This window comes from Xyrauchen texanus, chromosome 3 (genome assembly GCF_025860055.1).
Source record: "Xyrauchen texanus isolate HMW12.3.18 chromosome 3, RBS_HiC_50CHRs, whole genome shotgun sequence".
NCBI classification, from domain to species: Eukaryota; Metazoa; Chordata; class Actinopteri; order Cypriniformes; family Catostomidae; genus Xyrauchen; species Xyrauchen texanus.
This window is the reverse complement of record NC_068278.1, coordinates 20,293,847-20,310,585: the sequence shown is the minus strand read 5'-3', so window position 1 is coordinate 20,310,585 and position 16,739 is coordinate 20,293,847. Positions and strand designations below refer to the sequence as shown.

At 38.7% G+C, this 16,739-nt stretch overlaps 1 pseudogene; it reads left to right on the top strand.

The window, feature by feature from the left end:
• The window catches only part of LOC127624353 (DNA mismatch repair protein Msh3-like), a 79,938-nt pseudogene that overhangs the window by 28,111 nt on the left and 35,088 nt on the right, over positions 1–16,739 (top strand).

Below are 16,739 nucleotides of genomic sequence, written 5' to 3'. Positions count from 1 at the left end.
TCCGTTCGGACAACAGATCTGTGGTATCCTACCTAAACCGTCAGGGCGGTGTCAGATCCAGGAACCTCTTCCATCTGACGAAACGCATACTGAGTTGGTCCCAGTGCCACCTGAACGACGGCCCAGACAGACTGTCCAGAGACAATATTCCCCCAGGGGAATGGTCCCTGCACGCTCAAACAGTCCAGAAGTTATGGCGCATATTCGGCAGAGCAGAGATAGACCTCTTTAGCGCCAGAAGAGAACTCTCACTGCCCAATATTTTTCTCGAAAGCGAGGACGCTCTGGCCCAGGACTGGCCCAACCGCCCGCTTTACGCCTTCCCTCCCGTCTCGCTATTGCCACAGGTAATGCAGAGGATCAGGAAACGCGTCACTCGGTGCTCCTCATAGCCCTGCGTTGGGAGAATCAGACATGGTTCCCGGAGCTTACGCAGCTGTCACTGACAGCGCGTGGCCCATCCCAGTGAGAGCAGATCTCCTCTCTCAAGCTCACGGCACGATCTGGCATCCCCACCCAGAGCCTGGGCGCTGCACGCGTGGGTGATCGACTACCCGTCGCTCTGCCAGAAGGGGTAATAAACACCATCATACACGCTAGAGCCCCTTCCACGAGAAGACTCTATGCGTCAAAATGGTCTGTGTTTTCAAAATGGTGCACCGACAGAGACCTGGACCCACGGACATGTGGGGTGTCGTCGCTGCTCGTGTTTTTACAAAGAGCTGCTGGATAAGGACAGATCCCCATCCACGCTCAAAGTGTATGTGGCGGCCGTCGCGGCGTTCGCTGAACCCCTGCACGGCCAGTCACTGGGAAAAAACTAGCTGGTCATCCGCTTCCTCAGGGAGCTAGAAGGATGAACCCCCGCGCCCCATCGGTTCCTATCTGGGATCTTTCTATAGTTCTCGAAACTATGAAAGCCCCCCATTTCGAACCACTTCAATCCGTGGATTTGAAATACCTTTCACTCAAAACTGTTTTTCTGACTGCCCTGTCATCAGTCAAACGTGTGGGAGACCTTCACGCGCTGTCTGTCAGCGCTGCGTGTCTTGAGTTTGGACCAAGTGACTCCAAGGTCATTTTAAAGCCTAGACACGGCTATGTTCCTAAGGTGATCGGTACTCCTTTCAGAGCACAGGTCATTTCCTATCGGCGCTGCCAGCATCCGATAGCTGAACGCGACACCAATCTCCTTTGCCCAGTCAGAGCACTGAGATTGTATACTGCGCTCCGCCTCTTTCAGACGCTCTGAGCAGCTTTTCGTTTCGCTCGAGGGCGCACCAAAGGTCTTGCCGCCTCGAAACAGACACTGTCTAGATGGATAGTGGACACTATTGCTGCCGCGATACGCGTCAAAAGATCTGCCATGCCCGTTGGGCATTAGGGCTCACTCCACTAGAGGCATGGCCTCATCGTGAGCATGGTCCAGCGGGATTTCCATTCACGACATATGTGTGGCAGCAGGCTGGGCTTCCCCTCCACCTTTGTCAGATTTTACAATCTGGAAGTGCCCGCCCTGCAGGCAAAACTACTAGCGGTTTAATCACGCTACAGCTCCCCTGGTGAGCTGCACTGATGGGACTCATTCCACACAGACCGCACCGCCGCTCTGTCGCTCCCTTCCCACAATGTGCTTATGTATTACACACACACTGGCCCGCACTCTTGCCGGCCAAATATTATTTCCCCACTCACAAGGGCTCCCCGGGTCCCCCACCCCGGGGCTCATGCAGTGGATGCTTGGCGCGCACGGCGTTGACAATGGGTTCCCGTAGCGTAAGCTAGCTTACGCAATACGAGAGAACCTCTCGTAAGAGAACGAATCGGTTACCTAACGTAACCTCGGTTCTCTCTAGACGAAGGAACGAGTATTGCGTAGCCAGCCGTGCTCACGCCACGAGCGACTTTCGCTTCATTCAATGAAAACCAGGGTTCCAGCCTACGAACTACGCTTATATGCACTCTAGCCACGCCCATTTTGGCGGGCTTTGATGCAGTAAGCGCGCGGACGCCTCTCATTGGACGCGAGTTCGCCCAAGTTCGTCTATAGGCTGCAGCAGTTGCCGCAGAGCAACCAATGAGCTCGCTAGCTAGCCCGCTCAAGGTCTGCAGTTGCTGCACTGCGTTGACAAATGATACAAAATTAAGGATAATTTTTTGGCTTCAATATCTCAGAAAAGATGAATCTTTCCCGTAGCGTAAGCTAGCTTACGCAATACTCGTTCCCTCGTCTAGAGAGAACCGAGGTTACATTAGGTAACCAATTCGTTTTCTGTCAGCTGTGTATGGGGAATAAATTTATCTGACTCTGTATTTACATTGCAAAGTTAGATAGAGATGGATAAATGCAAGAAATAATTGACTATCACAACCCAAAATGCAAATAAATGTGGGAAAGAAGACCACTATTCCAAATATTACAATGATGCCAATCCAATTCGGATGGTTCAGATTTTGAATGGCAAACATCCTAACACTGGAAGTCAATGGGAAACTTAAGATTAAAATTTGCAGAAAACTAAAATACATAGCACACAACACTTAACATTTCTTCAAAGCCAAGAATATAAAAAAAGTGCTGACTTAGACACACTGTAACTAGGAAGCCAATTTTACTGTTATTTTTTAAATTGCTGGCACTTGCCATAATGGATTTATTTAAGCATATATATATATATATATATATATATATATATATATATATATATATATATATATAAAATGGGTCCCACTATATATTAAGTGTCTTTAAATACTATGTACTAACATTAAAATACATACAATACAATGTGCTTACTGTGTAACTGCATGTTGTTCTGTAAAATTCTCACAAGTTTCACATTTGCTGCAGCTGAGGTTGAGGTACGAGTTGCTTTAGAGGTTAGGTTAGGGGTAATGGTTGGGGTAGGGTTAAATTTAGGATTAGGGGTTATGGTTAACAATGTAACTACAGATGTAATTAAATGCAGGTACCTTAAATGTAAGTACAGTGCAACAACACATATGTACATAAGTACATTGAAGTTACATAAAGTAGTTAAAGATCCATAATGTGCAGTATATTGGGTCCAAAAATGGAAGTGTAGATTTTGTAAAAATTCTCTTAATTATTTTCTTTTTTGCTTAATATTTTAATTTGTTTCTTTAGCTTTTCTTTTAGTAGAACATTTCCCTTTTGTAAAATAAATACTTGATTTTTTTTGTCATGTTTGTTCACAAAACATGTCTTGCATTATTTCTTCGAAATCTCAGTGAACTTGTCTTTCATTTAGATTTTTTAACTTTTGTTTACTGTTGTTAGGGGTTAGCTTATTTCTGCTGACGGTGCTAGTCATTAGACAATCAACAACTACACATCCACAGGGGCTCACTAATTAGAATCAGATGTGACTTATTCCTTCCATTGCACTTTTTACCGGGCAAGGAAACTGCCTGAGATCTATCCAGTTATCTGCATGTCTATTTCACATAAGACCAGTCAATAAATGTTTTTAATTATGTTTTCCATGCTTGAAAAGTAATTGAAATGTCTATACTGAATATAAATTTTTCTAGTTTTCTGCTATAAATTTTTATTGGCTAGATACCATTCTTGTGAAGAGCTTGTTTAACGTAAAACTTGCGCCTAAGCCATATAATGTTGAACTTGTGAGCGAATTGAGTAAGTTCACTTCATTAAATCAGCTGGAGAGTGAATCGTTATTTTGCATCAGTTCACCTGATTAAATCAGTTTGTAAATTAATTGTTCTTTTGAGGGAGTTCACCTCATTGAATCAGTCCATGAGCGAATCATTCTTTTGAGGCAGTTCACCTCATTGAATCAGTCCATGAGCGAATCGTTCTTTTGAGGCAGTTCACCTCATTGAATCAGTATGTGAACGAATCGTTCTTTTGAGGCAGTTCACCTAATTGAATCAGTATGTGAACGAATCGTTCTTTTGAGGCAGTTCACCTCATTGAATCAGTATGTGAACGAATCGTTCTTTTGAGGCAGTTCACCTCATTGAATCAGTATGTGAACGAATCGTTCTTTTGAGGCAGTTCACCTAATTGAATCAGTCCGTGAGAGAATCGTTCTTTTGAGGCAGTTCACCTAATTTAATTAGTCCATGAGCGAATCGTTCTTTTGAGGCGGTTCACCTCATTGGATCAATCTGTAGGTGAATCGTTGTTTTGAGGCAGTTCACCTCATTGAATCAGTCCGTGAGCGAATCGTTCTTTTGAGGCAGTTCACCTAATTGAATCAGTCCGTGAGCGAATCTTTCTTTTGAGGCAGTTCACCTAATTGAATCAGTCCGTGAGCGAATCGTTCTTTTGAGGCAGTTCACCTCATTGAATCAGTCTATGAGTGAATTATTCTTTTGAGGCAATTCACCTCATTGAATAAGTCTGAGTGAATTATTCTCTTGAGGCAATTCACCTCATTGAATCAGTCACATTTACAAGCATTTAAAAATTATTCCATGTTTTTTTGCAGAAAGCGGCATTCTGAAACGTCATGTAAACGAGAATGCTGATTTCCTTACACCACTTAATCTGCTTTCTCTTAATCCCTTAACACACCTGGGCTGCTCTCAGAGAAACGCGGCATATGTGGTCATGTTAACACACAAGGAGCATTCTGTTGGGTGTTTGAAGACTGTGCATGTGCATGAACAGACCAGTAACTTGTGTCATAGGATAGAGCCCAACAACAAGTCAACACAGCAGAAAGAATTCAACATTTCTGGGAGTACAGTGTGAGCAGCATGAATACATGTATGCCTCTTATACAGTGCATGTAAGCTGCTTTCAGCAATACGCTGCTTTCTTGCAATAAGCCGCTTTCCATGTAAGTAGTGATGTAGTCAGTGTAATTGAAAAATATTTTTTTTACAAATCCTTATCCATTAATTAGTCAAACATTACTTGAAAGATCATGGAAAAGTCTGAAATTGTTGCAAAAGTGTGGGAACCCTACAATTAATTAATTGGTGTTTTGGTATTTTTAGTAATTGGTATTGGTGGTATTTTGTAAACATTCTTAACAGTCAACAGCAACTTATAGAAGTGGAAAGGTTTTTTGATGTATGCACAGTAGTCTGTATTGAATATTTAATAGAGTATGTTAACTGAGATAATTACTGTTTTGCTGTGAAAATGTTTCAGTCTACACCTAAAATTAAACATAGCTGTGAGAAAAATTAGCAGGAGGGGATATGATGTAGTGTCAGTGTTGTATATATTTTGACACTGTCTGTCAGTGTAAGTCTGAACATACAGCTAACAATTAAGTGCTGCCTTAACATATTACTGGCACTGTTTACATCAGAAGATAATTGCCTTCACAGCCCAGAGTTGTGTTGGTTTGTTCCAATTAACAGGTCAAGATCAGATTCAAACAGATTCAATTATGCCTGAAAGGTTCAGTGGCCCATAGGGTTGCGTGGTACTAACGAAATATCGCGATACCAAAAATTATTAAATGGTACGATATCATTTTGTTGTTAATTTTGGTACCATATTAAAGTATCCTGACATTAGCAAAATGTAATGTAATGTGAGAGTTTTGAGATTAAATTAAAGACCATTTGAAAATAATGATAAAGTCTCAATATGTGTGATCATTAAACAGCAGAGGAATGTCTTTTAATTAAATATTAATACAGTAACATTCGCACCACAGAATGATTGAGAGGTGCCGTCCTGCTCAATCATCTCCTTCACACTCACACACACGCACGCACGCACGCACGCATGCACACAAACGCAGCGCACACATAAACACACAATTTCATGCAGTGTGTCCAATAGTATCCATCTGCAGAGCAGTGTGTTTAGTGTATAATTGGCTGTGAACTCTCAAATTACCTTTTCCACCGTTGCACCTCAGAGATTTCAGCTTATGAATTGCGGGAAGTTTAATATAACAAACTCTTCACAAACAGGAAGAACTTCGAGGGTCTTTCAAAAGTCTCTTTGAAATAAGAGCTCTATTCAACCGGATGTGTAAAATTGAAGACATTACAACAGAAAAATATTACTACTGTATAAATTGTGAGATTCAAAGTAGTTGCAATAATACTCATAATAAGAATAATATAATATTTTATGGTTATATTATTAATATTATTATCTGTAAGCAATATAAAAAAAGCAAGTTTACTGAATATCAGCATGTTGTGATTCAGCCATGGCAGCCTTTTGCCACAGGTAATCAGATTGTTTTCATTTAATGTTGTTATTAATACTGTAAAGCTCTGTAAAGATCTTTTTTGTTCTGACCAGAAATAACAATAATATTATTATTGTTGAAATATTATTATTGGCTCTATATTGTTGAAAATTATTATATTTTCATTTGATTAAAGCTGTACACTATGTATTTGATTAAACATGATTTGATCATAACATTTAATTAAAACATTTAACATGGAATACAGAAAAAAAAAAGCAATAATTTGAGTTTTGTTTTTATTGTTTATTTTTTTATTTGTTACCGAGTTAGCATCGATACCGAGGTACCAGGGCTGGTATTGTACTGAAGCCAAAATCTGAACCGCAATAATGTGAACATTTACTAAAGCTTCTGACCTGAATCTGCATAATTTTATACACTGTACTGCTGACACACAATTGTCTTAGATATTCACATGGATGATTGTTGGTGCCAGATGGTCTGGTTTGAGTATTTCTGTAACTGCTGATCTCCTGGGATTTTCACACACAACAGTCTCTACAATTTACTTTGAATGGTGCCAAAAACAAAAAAGATCCAGTGAGCGGCAGTTCTTTGGATGGAAATGTCTTGTTTACGAGAGAGGTCAACCGAGAATGTCCAGACTGGTTCAAAATGACAAAGTCTACGGTAACTCAGTTCAGTCTGTTCAATTGTAGTGAGAAGACCTACAAGGGGGACCTACACAATATTAGGCAGGTGGATTTAATGTTGTGGGTGATCGGTGCACATGGCTATAGGTGGCACTTCAGCACAGCAACATAACATACACGACATATTACATTTTAAATCATCATACATCGCCTTGCTGGACAGCGAAGACACATTTAATAGGTCCTGATTTCCTTCTTTCACCCTCCATGCAAAACAAGCTGAATTCCATTATATTAGCTATGCTGATGAAATTGCTATAGCTCACTCTGCTTGCTCTGTAATGTTATGTTGCTAGGGTTACAAACAGTGCATTAATATCGAAATGTGATTAAAACCAATTAGAATCGAGAATTTGAACAGACCATGGTAAACATTTTATTGACACACAACCCCTAAACCTTACCGTCAGTAAAATTGTAAACTTGGAGGGAAAAGGCAACCTTTGAATTGTGGTCGTAACTCATTATTTGAACACAATTGCTTGCTGGTTTCAAGGCTGGACGAGAACTCGGGTTTCCCATGCTGCTGACACAACGTGTTTCCGGTCACGCCTCTGAAGATGGTAAACCATCCATCCATCCATCTTCAACCGCTTATCCGAAGTCGGGTTGTATGATGGTAAACATGATGCAAAAATGTCTGATGGGAGATGGAGCTTGTCAGTAACTCTGCATGATGGGGTTGATGTCAGGGTACTGGAAGCAACATGGCAAATTCCCAAGTGATTATGTTGGAGTGTCATAGTGCTTTCTGACCTTTATTATGTTTATGACTTAAGTTTAGCATTAGCCTAGCGTTAGGCCACCAGAATGATTCAAACGCAAACATCATATTGTTAGGAGATCAGTCGTGAATTTTTCTTCAATAAAGACATGATTTCTTGAATGGATTCAGCATAGCGGTCACTGGAACATAATTAATGCGTAGAAGCATAAAGATGTCAGTTTGTTTAATATTCTGGTTGCCATAGAAAACACCATGATTGCAACAGCCATGAAAGCGTCTGATAAAAATTCTAATTACACTTGACTCAGAAGCCCTTAAAATGGAAATGTGGTTGCACAGCCTAGGATCTATTACCCTGGTGATATCTGCTGACAAAAACAATGAGGAAAAAATTAATTGAAACTGATGTAGTTGTGTCAAAATGTGTGTAAGAAAACATTTAGAGATGGGAAAGCAACAAAAAAGGGAATGAAATTGCCATTTCATTGCTGTGGTGCTCATCAAAGCTGACTGCAGATACAGGACCATCTGTGGTTACTCTCTCAAGGATGGCCATGGACTGCAACTTTAGGCCAGCTTGTGTCAGTGGTGTTCTGCATACATTTAATAAAATATGATGAAAGCTCTTATCAGGATAGTGGTAGTGATTTTTTTTATAAAAATAAAAGATAAGCTTGTGATGGAGAGCCTATATGTCGGTCTCCATAACATAATTTTAACTGTCTTCCAAACGACTTATTTATTAGATTCACCATTTCTCATTATTTATTTAGGGTTTGCTATTTTAGTTTTTCTGTTTTTAGCTAGTGGACAGTGGTCCAAGGAGGAACAAACCACAAACAGGCGACAGGGTGTTGGGCACCCAAGGCCCATCAATGCACAAGGCCAACGAAGGCTATTTGTCTGGTCCGAACTGACAGAAGGTCTACTGTGGCACAGGTCAGAGAAAATTAATGATGGTTACGGGAGGAATGTGTCACAACACACAGTGCATCGCACCCTGCTGCGTATGGGGCTGCATAGCCACAGACCGGACAGAGTGTCCATGATGACCCCTGTCGAAAGCGCCTACTATGAGCACACGAGCGTTGAAACTTGACCTTGGAGCAGTGGAAGAGGGTTGACTGATCCGATGAGTCCCGTTTTCTTTTACATCACGTGGATGGCCGTGCACATGTGTGCCATTTACCTGGGGAAGTGAAGGCACCAGGATGCAATGAGGAAAGACGACAAGCCATTGGAGGGATTGTGATGCTTTGCGCAAAGTTCTGCTGGGAAACCCTGAGTCCAGCCATTCATGTGGATGTCAGTTTGATTTATCTAAACATTGTTGCCTTCATGGCAATGGTATTCCCTGATGACAGTGGCCTCTTTCAGCAGGATAATGCGCCCTGCCACACTGCACACATTGTTCGGGAATATTTGAGGAACATGATGAAGAGTTCAAGATGTTGCCCTGCCCTTAAAATTCCCCCGATCTCAATCCGATTGAGCATTTGTGGGATGTGGGATGGTGGTTCCACCTTGCAACTTACAGGATTTGAAGGATCTGCTGCTAATGTCTTGGTGACAGATACCAAAGGATACCTACAAGGGTCGGCATTGTTTTGGCAGCACAAGGAGGACCAACACCATATTAGGCAGGTCATCATAATGTTTTGCCTCTTCAATGTATACAATGAACAAGGTTGTGGTGCTGCTGCTGCTGCAGCGTAAGAAAACTCAAGCCTCTATTATTCTTAGAGGGGAGTGCTGTTTAATTGTGTGATTGTCCTTGTGACTGCCTTGGTCGCTATCACATTGCTATTAACAAAAGATAATTCAGTGATTGGTGGATCTTTGTACATGACCTAAAGGCAGACACATTAATTCAGGTCAGTTACAATGACATACAGCAAGACATGAACCCATTATAGAGAATTTGCTTTGTACAATCCTAGAAAAAAAAAAATCCAAACAGCATGGTTTAAACTGCACTAGTTTAAGGGCAAGAGTTCTGCAGCAAAAACATACCCTAGAGATTTATCTCTATATGGTGATTTTTCAACAGCATTTGGCTTTTCCTGCACTGTCAGCATTTTATAAAATAATGAGGCTCTAAACTTGCGCAAGACATGAGAATTTTGTTTGGCGTTTCATATTTTATCTTAAAGTTCTTAAAGCTTTAACAAATGTGATCAGCCACCCACCTTAATTACTTAATTACTGGGTAGTCTCCACAGGCTCAGGAAATGTATACAAAAGTAGTTATAGATCTTGTTCATAATCATCTGCAACTGAAGGGTGGTCATAACCGATTTGAATTGGGCTGTAGTCTGTGTAATGAGTGGCTTAACTGATGGCGGTGAAGACAGCCAATCCAACTTTGCAAATGACACAACTTAAGTTTTGGTATGGTTTAAAGTAATGTTCTGGGTTCAATTCAACTAATGCTGTATTGATAGCCTTTGTGTTATAATGTCAATTACCACAGAAAATAATTTTGACTTATTTATTTTTTTTAATGTTTTAAGCAATAGATTTTGAAGTAATGCACATATAATGGAAGTAAATGGGGCCAACATTCTTGGGGGGTTGAAAGTAGAAATGTCAAGCTTGTAATTTTGTTAAAACCCATATAAAGAAATATTTAGTTTAAATAAGTATATTATTTAAACTGTGATAATGTCCAAATTGCCCTCTTTGAGGTGGGACTACTTTTTGAGGTGGATGAGCTTCTGATTATGTGTTATTCTTGTATCCTTGTACTGTATCATGCGTAAGTTACTGAGTTTGATATAGGCGCGGGAACAAATTTTTGGCAAAGGGTGCTGCAATTTAGGCGGATGAGGGATAATTGGGATAATTTCTTTCAACACACTCACACATGCACACAAAATGTATATGGAACGTTTTCACCAGCATTAGTTATTCTACCATGTTCAAAACTGTTGTTGTGTCAGTGTGAATGAGAAATAACTATAAAACACAGTATAATTATTCAGACAAAATAGCTATTAAAATGAACCCATATGCTAAAATATTAAGCTATTAAGAAATGTCCTACCTGTTACTTGAAGACCCCAAATGTGGCCTTGTACTCAGGTGTTGCTAATAAATGTCTTCATGAGATTTTCAATATCCAAGGTTTGATTGTGTATGTGCATTTATCCAACATGTGCGAGTCTTTGCTGGATCATTTTACTTCGTAGCCAAGTAAAAACGATCACCAATAAGTTTATGTAAATACAATATGAAAATTGCAGAATTGCTGAGCACCACTTTTACATCCAGTGATTGTACAGGGAATAATAAGTGAGGAATACAACAACACAAGCGATTCACAGTAAACATAAACAAACACCAGAGGATGAAGTTAGGGAAGACAGCCCAATGCTCAGCTGAGGTTTTAGCACCTTCTGCATGGCGACGAAACACAATGAAGTTCTAGCCTATCCTTTTTTTTTTTTTTTTTTTTTTGCTTTTGTGTAAATAAATGGAAAAAAGGGAGAATAAAAAGTTCCCTAATATCATCACACCGGCTCTATTTAGTCCGTCAGAGCCCTGCCCACAAGCATGACAAATCTCTCAGAAACGGGACGTGATTTTTAATAATAACGGGATATAACTTTGCACAGACAAGGTTAGGTGATCTTATCACACTAGTTACATGTTAACATGAGGTAATTTTTTTAAACAGTGTCTATATAAAGTATGTTTATTGCCTGGTCCTATAAACTCCATTAGTGTGGGAATTACTGTAACAAAATAAAAAAAGTACAAAAGTTTAAGTCAAAATAATTTTCTGTGGTAATCAACATTATGCAACTAATGCTGCCAATAGAGCTTAACTGGTATTGAACCTGGAAAATATACTTCAATCTCAGGCTTACAGTAACTAATGTAACGGGTTCTGGTTCTGGCAGGATTTATCTGACAACATCTCAAGGGGCAGGAGCACCTATATGGATGAGCTTGTGGAAGCATCAGATAATTTGGCATGTGCCACTTCCCGTTCACTGGTCATCCTAGACTAACTCGGTCGAGGCACCAGCACACATGACGGCATCGTCATCGCCTATGCCACCCTGGAGCCCTTCATCCGAGACGTAAGTGAGATGGAAAGATTGAGAGTCTTTGCTTGGGGCAAATATACCTAATGATTGTCACAGGTTTTCATGTCATATTATGACTTCTTTTTAGTCAAGGTCACTAATTAGTGGACTTTTCCAGATCCCAGTCACCTGGGAATTATGTAGTGGGAGCAACCATATTTATAGAGCTTACTTAATCGTGCAGGCAACCACTGATATATTTTTAATTTATTCAGTTTTATTTATATGTAATAATTAATATAAGAAATATTATGTAGTAAAAATTTTATTTTTTTCTGTTTAAGATTATGGAAAGTGATAATTTAAGGAATATTCCAGGTTCAATACAAGTTGAGCTCCATCGACAGCATTTGTGGCATAAAGTTGATTAGCACAAAAATTAATTTAGTCTTATCCCTCCTTTTCTTTAAAAGGCAGAAATCTGGGTTACAGTGAGGCACTTACAATGGATGTGAATGGGGCCAATCCATAAACGTTAAAATACTCACTGTATCAAAATGTATAGCCACAAGACATAAACAGTATGTGTGTTAACATAATTTTAGTGTGATAAAATCACTTACTGACCTTTTCTGTGTAAAGTATCACATTTTTCAACTTCGTTGCCACGATGAACCCTAAATGCCGTAAACCCTAAAATGACCATAAAAACAAATATTCAAACAACTTTACAGCTCTAATAATACATACATGAGTTTTAACAGAAGAATTCATTTAAGTGCTTTTATAAAATGACAAGCTTCACATTTCTGCCTTTAAACCTCGAAAAAAACTGGCCCCTTTCACTTCCATTGTAACTGCCTCACTGTAACCTTGATTTTTGCTTTTGTTAAAGAAAAGGAGGGTTGAGTCAAATTACTTTTTTTGTGGTAATCAACACATGTCTACAAATGCTGTCAGTTTATCTTAACATGTACTGAATTGGAATATTCCTTTAAAATGTACAAAATGCTAGTTGCTCTTAAATCGTGTACTGTGTAAAGGACCATTATGTTTTTATCTTAATTTTTTGGCATCTGGCAAATGCCTCTGATTTCTCTTTTCACACAAATCTGCTGTTACAATGGAAGGTCATGAATTGTGAGAGATTTAGCAAGACAGTAAATGGGAGTTTTTCAGTTGCAGTTCTTTGGTATTCAGGATTTACTTTGCAGCTTCTGTGTGTAATGCTAACTTGCAAGTATGACAGGGTAAAGACATATTTGGCTCGCAGGATTACAATCATGTCAGTGACATTGTGTTAGAGTTACAGTCTGTGGGGACAGCTGAAGGAGAAAGTGTCTTAAGCCCTTTACAGATGGGATTATAGGGGGGATTGTCCCTGTAATAAGTGCACTGTAAGTCGCTTTGGATAAAAGCGTCTGCCAAATGCATAAATGTAAACGTAGATCAAGAGCTAATGTAATAATTAGAGCTTCTCTGTGATATTTATGCTGTGCGAATCGGTCATGTCAGTCATTTTGCCGGACTTTTTACGGCCTGGAAAAGATTACAGCATATTTTACCTACTATAAAACGCTTGGTAAAAAGTAACTTCTTGTTATACTAATACTGTGCGAATTGGCATGCTGAAAAAAAGCACTGTCCAGCCTGTGAGCCCTTTACTACCACTGGTCTTTAAGTTCTCCAAGTTAAATCTGAAGTGGAAAATAATGAGTAGATGCCAGAAAATGTAAGATGCGCCTCACAACTTTTTATAATGTTTTCTGTTGTGTATTTCTCAAGCATTTTAAGCTGTCGAATGTTTATTTACCCATGTAAAAGAGAAAGAAACTAGCAGTTTTTTGTTAGAAAAAATGAGAAGGTACACAATTAAGTAATTTTGTGATTGCACCACAGTGAATGGAGAAAATTGTGTTGAGGCTTGTATGTTGTTTGGACACTGCATCCCCGCTTTTCACAATATATTTTCCGGATGGACAAATAAAATTACATAATGTGAGGATTTTCCATTTTGTTTATTGAAGAATGTAATATAGGATTACAGGCTCAGTAGTGTCACCAGTTCTATTGTATTTTACCAGATATTCACATCAATTTCTTCTAATAATTCCAGATTGTATATGCTCATATTTAAGATAATGTCTCCGGGAAGATAATCGTGTCCGAATTAGGCTTTAGACCGGAATCAGCAGTAGAAATGACCTGTTATGATGCCTTATTTGAATGTGTGAGCATCCACAGTTTTAAATACAGTCCTCTGTCAGTTGGCAACACCTGGCAGCTTTTGAAAATACTGTATTCAATAGTTTATAGGCCTAGTAGGTCCCAATCTGACAGAGATGTCAAACTTCGACAGAGTCATATAAAGTTATTGGGGAGCATTAATGGTTTGTATTCCAAAGCAAAGAATCAAGGGATAAACTAGACTCCAGGGAGCTTAGTCCCCTCCGAGACATACAAAAAGAAAAAAAAACGTATTGCAGTACATCCAAGGAGATACAGCACATCTAGAGTACTGTATGTCTCCTATGCGACACTTGTTTAAAGCTGCTGTGTAATTTAATTGATATTAAGTACTTTCTCCTGTCCCAGCTTAATGTTTAATATTCATATGTTGATTTCTCTGAAAAGTGTAAACACTAACTCTGTGACTCTGTCTGCTTTTTGTCTGTTGTTTGAGCATCCCAACATGGCAACTTTGGCTTAAACGATAGGTAGTTCACCCAGAAATGAAAATTCTCTCATAATTTTTCACCCTCATGCCACCCCAGATCTGTATGACTTATTTTCTTCTGCAGAACAAAAATGAAGATTTGTAGAAGAATATCTTAGCTCTGTAGTGTAATCAAGCTTGAAATCATGATTGTGCCTAGAGACTGCAATGGCAAGATGTAATGTGAAAAAGTAGTTAAATTTTGGTCTTCAGAAGACATGGATTAAACCACTGGATTCTGATGGAGCTTTAAAGGTGTGATACCCATTAACTTGCATTGTATGGACTTACACGGATGAGATATTCTTTCAAAAAAGAAAACTAATACACATCTGGGATGGCCTGAGAATTTTCCTTTTTGTGTGAACTACTGTATTTCTTTATGAAATGATCACATTTGTGAGTTTTGTTTGTCTGAACGGTGGTAAACTGGGTGAGTGTTTGGGAAACCTGTTTGAAATTCCACTTGGTGCTGCAGAAATCACACACTAGAACTTCAAATTGGTTTATTTACTGTTTATATTACAATTTTAACAGCTATTAATTAAGCAGATTACAACAGATTATTTTTTCTTTAATGCAATGCATGCCACTTCACACCAACATGATCAACACACCACATTTTGCTACCAAGTTTAATGAGAAGCCAATGAATTGGCAATAATATCATTTACAGCTTAAAAGTGCTAATTTGTTATTGGCTGTAGTTGTTCATATTGGAGGTAAACTTCACTTTAGATGCTGCACTGGTGTTTGGGTTTGCAGAGGTTTGACTTTATTGGGTATTGCAGTGTTGCAAGTCTCTATGGTATAAGCTCAGGTGCAAAATCTATTACTGTCTTTCTTTTTACAGTCTTGCTCTCTGTCTTTCTCACACCACAGGTCTTATGTATAACTGATATTGACCTTTTTTATTAACTGTTTACCGGCACATGGTGGTTGTTTTCCACAGCTGTGATAAGAATATTCAAATAATTTCTTTGTGCTTTACCAGGGCTCAACAATAAGGATAGTGTGAGAGTTTCGGGCGAGTTGACGGAAGTCTCAGTTGCCCTATTGGGCCAGGTGCTTTTGATTTTGAGTTCCAATGAATGTTCATTTATTGATCATGTACATGTGTTCATATGTCTTGCAAAGCTAAACATTTGGTTTTCCATGATGTATTGAACAATGTTCCACTGATTTAAATTTGTCACCAAGGTAATGTTATTTAGTTGGCTGATATAGTTTTGGTGAAACTGTGCGAGTGACTTGTGTAGTCTTGGAAGCATGAGTTAGACTGGGTTCATAATAAGTGACAAAACTGGGATGATGCACCATTCCGATACCTCGATCAGAATCGGCTCTGATGCTGACCTTTTTAAACCGATTGGGTATCAGACTTATAAGACCGATCCAAATCCGATGTTGCTTGTTAGTCATGGTCATTATTGTCAAGCTCCAAAAATTATCTAGTAAACTAGTTGACAATAGATTTTTTCATCACAATCTACACATTTTCTGTGTAATTTCTTTTGTATTTTCTATATTTTATAATTAAATGTGTAGTTTAAGGCTTGTGTTTTTTTGTTTTGTTTTTTTTTTTACATGTAAAAGAGTACTCCCAATCAGTTTCATACAGTGATGTATCAATATTTTAATCTTATCAAGGAAAAAGAACTGTGGTGTCGGATCTGTATTGGTTGGCCCATTCCCAGAGTTTGAGTATCAGAATCGGTATCAGGAGAAAAAAAAGTGGTATCGGTGCATCCCTAAAGTAAATCCTTAAGGTCATGTTATACAGTCATATTCTAGGAAATTTGTTAATATATAGCCGTCACCGAGTCACATTATAGGAGTAAGATTTCCTGCATTTATTGGAAATTTGAAACATACATTTTATTGTAATTCTTAAAAAACAAAAACAAATGACAAATAGAAAAATCTGTTGTATAAAATTTCATATTAATCAAAGGCAGGGTAAGTGGCTCTCAAATTTAGATTTGTTCCAGACTCTGTATTTTAGGCGATGAGGCATTAATATAGGGGATAAATATATAAAAAATTGGGTCCTAGCCAGTGTTATGATTGCCAGACAGATTGTTCTTAGGGGATGGAAGTCGGCTGGAGCACCCTCATTTCAAGAGTGGTGCACAGAGATACAGGTGAAACTCGAAAAATTAGAATATCGTGCAAAAGTTCATTAATTTCAGTAATTCAACTTAAAAGGTGAAACTAATATATTATATAGACTCATTACAAGCAAAGTAAGATATTTCAAGCCTTTATTTGATATAATTTTGATGATTATGGCTTACAGCTTATGAAAACCCCAAATTCAGAATCTCAGAAAATTAGAATATTACATGAAATCAATAAAAAAAAAGGATTTTAAATACAGAAATGTCGGCC